This window comes from Zea mays, chromosome 1, assembly GCF_902167145.1.
Source record: "Zea mays cultivar B73 chromosome 1, Zm-B73-REFERENCE-NAM-5.0, whole genome shotgun sequence".
NCBI lineage: Eukaryota > Viridiplantae > Streptophyta > Magnoliopsida > Poales > Poaceae > Zea > Zea mays.
The window spans coordinates 65945462-65951188 of NC_050096.1; the positions used below are offsets into that span (position 1 = coordinate 65945462).

At 44.1% G+C, this 5727-nt stretch overlaps 1 long non-coding RNA gene across 1 annotated transcript; it reads right to left on the reverse strand.

The window, feature by feature from the left end:
* Nucleotides 1–3544: 3544 nt before the first annotated feature.
* LOC118476005 (uncharacterized) lies at nucleotides 3545–4756 on the reverse strand. The gene is made up of 2 exons (XR_004855257.1): nucleotides 3965–4756; nucleotides 3545–3874 (listed from the first exon to the last, which is right to left on the reverse strand). It is a non-coding gene; the product is annotated as an uncharacterized lncRNA (long non-coding RNA).
* Between the last annotated feature and the right edge of the window lie 971 nt (nucleotides 4757–5727).

The following is a 5727-nucleotide window of genomic DNA, read 5'->3' on the forward strand; positions in this document are numbered from 1 at the left end:
TTAAACTAGATGAGTACCTAGCTACTCATACATGATATCAAACATTTTTAAGCAATCAACATCTTTTTGCCAGTCACCTCATTTCCACTTATTACTCAATGCAGTACAATGGATCAAGCAGTCTCATTAGCTGCGAGAAGCAGACGATTCGAATCGAGTTTTTATCCTTGCAAGGTAAACCTAAACACACGACATGTAGGGGCACTCCGTCCCCACACACATCAACCGTCCCCATCGATTCCCTGGCAACAGAAAGGGGCTCACCGCCTTGGCGTACAATGCCTCACTGACCCCGACTGGCCGTCGTGCAGTGACCGCACTTGTACCCACCATAATCGGAATGGGAGACCTCGTCTCAGGTCGCGTGAGGAGGGCAATCTGCGGGCAGGTTCACTCAGGTACTAGGCTTACCGATTTACCATATTTCTCGGTATGTGTTTAGTACGTTCAAACGCTTGACACAGGTATCCGCACGTTAATCCTTATTCCAATTTTCATCTCGTAGACCACGCGTCCCCATGGACCCGTGTCCACAGACCATCACCATTATGTTATCAAAGTGGATACAACCAATTCCTGACCTCGCGCGAGTGCTAGAAAAATCACTCGACTTCTACCGAGATTCCTAATTAGCAAAGCAGCTACTCGACCTAGCATACTAGTATCCATCTCAAAAGGAATCCTGAGTTCATGCAACTAGGGTTTCATTCAACTCCTACACTTGAGTGCACGGTACAAGCCTACAAACATTAAGTGCAGTAAAATAGCATATATAACGGTTATGCATAAAACCGGGGCTTGCCTTTAATGTAACACTTAGATAGTGTTTGCTGGGGGAGTACTCGCTTGGCGAGCATCCACAGGTTATGTCCATCATTCTTCAGGTTGTCCACCAACTGCATCTTGTGGTTGGCACCACATCACTTGCACGATCATCTCTCGGTCCTAAATGAGATGCAAGATGCATATGTATGAATATAATGAAAAGTTATCACAAGTTATACAATACACGGTAGCGAACTAAACACCAAGTAGTAAGACACCGCAACGACTATACGCAAGCGCTAGCTATTCGTACGTTATCGGCGTTCATCATTAACACCATTAACAAGACGACCATATTTTATTTATTTACGCAACACAAATACGATATCACAGGTACACACATTTATTTAATTGTTACGACTTTGCATTAGTTCTATTGATCACACAAAAGCATCACACACAAGTTTAACAGAGGATCGATGCATCAAAGTCGATGGACTCATCTATCACAATCAACTACAGAAGAAACATATAAAACAATACACACATGTCATCTCTAGCTTAGCCATGGCAATTCTATGTGAAATTAGTGCCAACCAATCATTTTTAGCCAAAGGGTGAACTAAATATTCATTTGAGCATGTGCAGATTTTTAGGACAGCAGCACAGCAGTCACTTGTTTTAATCATAACTCTTTAATTATTAGTCCAAAAATATCAAACTAGGACTTTCTGGAAAGCTTATAAAGTGAACTACAACTTTGGTATTTTCATCACAACATGATTCAACACTTAGCAAGGTCAAAACGTGCTAATACAACAGCGCTGTCCAGATTTGGACAGATTCAGTCTTATGACTTTAAAAATTCATAACTGAAGATTCAGGCATTCAAACAAGGTGATCTTGGACTTTCTGGAAAGCTAATTAAATGTTCTACAAATTATTTATAAACATCCCTGGCTGGTTTAGCATGTATCAAGGTTGAAATATACTACGAAGGCTGTGCTGTCCAAAACTGGACAGATTCAGTCTTCACACTTCAAACACATGTAACTAAATCTTCAGACCACCAAAAAGAGTGATCTAAGACTTTTTGAAAAGCTTAGCAAAAGTACTACACAACTTTTATAATCACTAAGAAGTGATTCAATGTTTAACTAAATCAAACAGCACAGTTTTCGAAATCTGTTCTGACGGTGGACAGAACACAGCAACCAAGTTGTAAAATTCATAACTCTTAAACCGTCAGGCCTATAGTTATGAAATTTTAACACAAGCAAGATAAGAAAAGCATCTACAACTTTCTTATAATGACCATGAACAGATTGCAACATTAAATTGAACAAACAATACAGTTTCTGAAATCTGTACAGAATTTGGACAGATTCAGTTACTGAATTTGTAAATAGCATAACTCCTAAACTGTCAGACCTATGACTGTCAAATTTTAACACCAGCAAGATAATAAAGTTATCTACCACTTTTCTATAGCACATAACTACAGAAAACACCATTTAGTTCATCAAACATACAGCACAACTAAAACAGTGCGTGCAGTCCAAAACAGCAATTAATAAAATTCAGCTTCCATTTACTTCAAAAATTGCCGCGTTCTAGAGACTCGACTTATTCTAACACTTTACCAATTGTTAGAGTTAAAATAATCATATGAGGACTAACAAGTAGACTCACTAATTTTCATCCAAGTTATTTAGCGCACTAAAATTGCTACAACCAATTAACAACGCATTCTTCACGATAATCACCCAACAATTTGTGTTTTAAATTAGACATCACATGAGCACTACTACTCTTTTGCCCGCGACCACAACTATACACATTTAGACCACAACAAGCAATTTATCGTGATTATGAGCTTTAACCAAAGGCGTCTAACAATTCGGCTAACTAGCGCAATCACATAGGCCGCTATACACCATACACATCGGCTTGCCCATTATTATCGCAATCCTAGACACAACCTATATATCACAATCACTTACGCAATCGACTCCTACTTAACATGAGTTGGCTAATCACAGTATAAGACTTAGCGAACCATTTTAGACATCGTAACTCAAAAACATGGGTTGGAGCCGATTAAAAAGTGTTTCTCAACCACTGCTCAACTTGAATTAGTTAACACGCAAGTCACCTAAATAGCACATTTTTGGGGTCTATCGTGGAGGCATTTACACATGGCGTAAAACTCCATAAGACTACATTTGTTACTGACACCAACAATTACCTACCGACCTATTATTCACCAAACGAACGCAGTTACACGCCGCCTACTAGTTTCCAACATAGTCCTCATATAGCTCGTAATTCAAACTACTCACTAACAATAAATCACACACGACAACTACCACATCGACCGGTTAATTTATTTGGACACCACCCGTCTAGCGTACCACTAGTATCCCGCATTTTGACTCGACTTATAATTATAGAGGAAGTGATACAACGACCAAACATTTATGTCGAGCACAATTATTTATGACCACATTTATCGACTAGACAAGTGAAACACTAACCGATTGTTCGCACCTCTCGTCCTTAAACACAAATCACATGTCTCATAGTTTATATCTTCGACCCACTCTATCTTACACCACGAGGAACACATAAAATATATTTAACATAGACTAACTCATTAGCCGACTGCGGAAACCACCAAACATGCTTTACGTTTTATTAGATTTACCACGACTAACACACTGCTTTATGACGAAGTATTTTAACCAACGACTAATACCATCCACGAACCATCCTCGTGACACATAAATGAATCATCGCAGCCACATATATTCAAACACCAATACACACCACATCGACCAAAACGTATTTAGACAAACTACAAATCGCACACAGCAAATGACTTCTTGTTCTCCAACCGCAAATGCGAATCTACTAATGCGTATAACCAAAACATTTTACACACATCCACACATATACGTGCACTGCATGACATCAACCAAATCATACGTATGGTAAACTATAAATCAATCAACCTGAACGGGATCGGATTTGAGTTGTGCATGCATGTGGTTCACCCGACCGGCCTCGCATCGAACACGCGTGCGCGACGGATGGCATTGACGGCTAGCTGTGATGAAACACACACAACAGTTCAACATTTTACCGAGCACACACAAAAAAAATAGGATAGCAGCAGGGGCAGCGGGGTGTTTCTCACCACGGGTTTTGACGGCGTCGCGGAGGGGGTTGCGCAAAAACAGCGAACACACGGCGGCATCACGGCGTGCTGTAACAACACATCTCCCTCGACATTATGCCGAACACTTGGCATGCGCGCAGCGGTGGCAGCGAGACGAAACAAGATCGACATAGGGTCTGCTGTTTTGTGGGGAAGAGAGGAGGAGGTTGGGGCTGTCCACGGGAAAGGGGCTCGGCCTACAGCCACCATGGCTGGGCGCTGCGGCGTTGAGCAGATCCCTGCGCGCTCACGCCCTTGGAGTAGGGGGCTGGACAACCATGGGAGAGAGGGCAGAGCTGCTGCGTTCCAGGGATCCAAGCGCCAGGGGGTGAGCTCGGGCTTGAGCTATGGAGCAGGGAGGGCGCTGCTTGGGGGGCTCGGCTGGGGGAGTTCGACTGTGGGATTTTTCTGGGCGCCATGGCTGCCAGCGGCCGAGAGCAGAGAGCTCGCCGGGAGAAACACATCAGGGGCGCTGCGCAGAGAAGGGCGCAAGGATTTGCGGCCATGGACAGGGAGGTTCGCAGGGGCGCCATGGACGACGGCGAGGAGAATGTCGCCGGGGAATGGGAGCTGCTGCTCCACGCCATGGACATGGAGCTCGGCGGCCCTGGGAGGAGCTCCTGCGCGCAGCCGTGAGGAAGACAGGAACAGGGAGCTCGCGCCAAGAGGACAGGAAGGGCGCTCGGCTGCTTCTCATCCAAGCAAGGCGAGCAACAGCAGGGAGCAGGGAGGTCGGCGACCACCATGGCTCGGCGCTGGTAGAGAGATAGGAGTAAGGGCCTCACGCCATGGGAGAGAGGGCACAGGGGCTTGGACGCCATGGATCCAGGGAGGGAGCTCCCTGCGTGCTGCCGTGTGGAAGAAAGGGGCAGGGAAAAAGAAAATGGCGGCTAGGGGGGTAGATGAATAAAATCCAGTTTGCAAGGGGAGAGGGGTTCTATTTATAGAAGGCCCTAGGGTTAGGGTTTCCAATGGGCCCAATTGGGCTGGTTTGGGTTGGCCTAAACACGCAAACGGGCCGCGCTAAATTATTTCCTGGAATAAAAATGCTGCTGCGGAATTCGTTTCTACAGAGAACAGAGCGAATTAGAGTTTCGGCGAACGGAAGGTTGCGCGATTAACTCGACCGAGAGTCTGTTTTGAATTCGCTCGAAAATTAATTCCCTACGTGTGATTGGAAAATAAATCGTCTTAAGATTTGATCGTCTTTGGATTTTTAGCCGGAGAAGGCGAATCGTGATATTTTTAAAAGCACTGTCGATGCGGGTTGTGAATTTGGTTCGGACATAAGATATTTGGCCGAATCGGATAAAAATGATTAGAGGACGACATACTGAGTATTTCTTTTGAGAGTACGGATTCAGATTAAAATAGTCGAACATCGATCGAGGTTCGAGGAATTAGATTCGGGCTCAGATCAGATAACAGTCGTCGAGGGTTTGATTTAATGAGCTTTAGACGAGATTTAAAATTCGAGAATGATCTTCGAGCCTGCATGAGTTCCGAGAATTAAAAGTTTTAACACGCTCCGAAATTGGCTGTTTCTCGCGATCGATTAACTCTGAATTCGGTGAACTTCCGAGAGAAAGCCTGATAAACAGAGATAGGCACGATCGAGAAATAGAAATTTTTACTGAGCATCCGAGATTAGGATAAATCTCGCGACATAACGTGAAATTGACACCTGGGGTGTCACAGCCTTCCCCCCCTTAAAAAGAATCTCGTCCCGAGATTCGGATGAA